This window comes from Gobio gobio, assembly GCF_949357685.1.
Source record: "Gobio gobio genome assembly, chromosome: 13".
Lineage (NCBI taxonomy): Eukaryota > Metazoa > Chordata > Actinopteri > Cypriniformes > Gobionidae > Gobio > Gobio gobio.
In genome coordinates this window covers 748,557-748,931 of record NC_137106.1, presented here as the reverse complement: position 1 = coordinate 748,931, position 375 = coordinate 748,557, and positions in this window count along the sequence as shown.

Here is a 375-nt window from a genome sequence, read left to right as displayed (position 1 = left end):
TGATGACAGTAGTGTAGGTGTTATTCTCTTCGTGTCGTCCTCCACGTATTCACATGTAACACACACTGCTCGTGCACATACTCACTCACACACAAGCGCCATGTACTATTTTAGTCCGGATTCTTGTGCGAACATCACAGAATGACTCCTGACCTCCTGACCTCCTGACCTCCTGACCTCCTGAACTCCTGAACTGGACATATTTCAAGCGCAATGCGATCATGTTCAGTTCACAGTGTCGGGCACGAGCGCAGCCTGGTTTAGACCAGCTCTCAGACCAGAGGAAACCATACGAGATGATGTTTAAAACACACACACACACACACACACACACACACACACACACACACACACACACACACACACACACACACA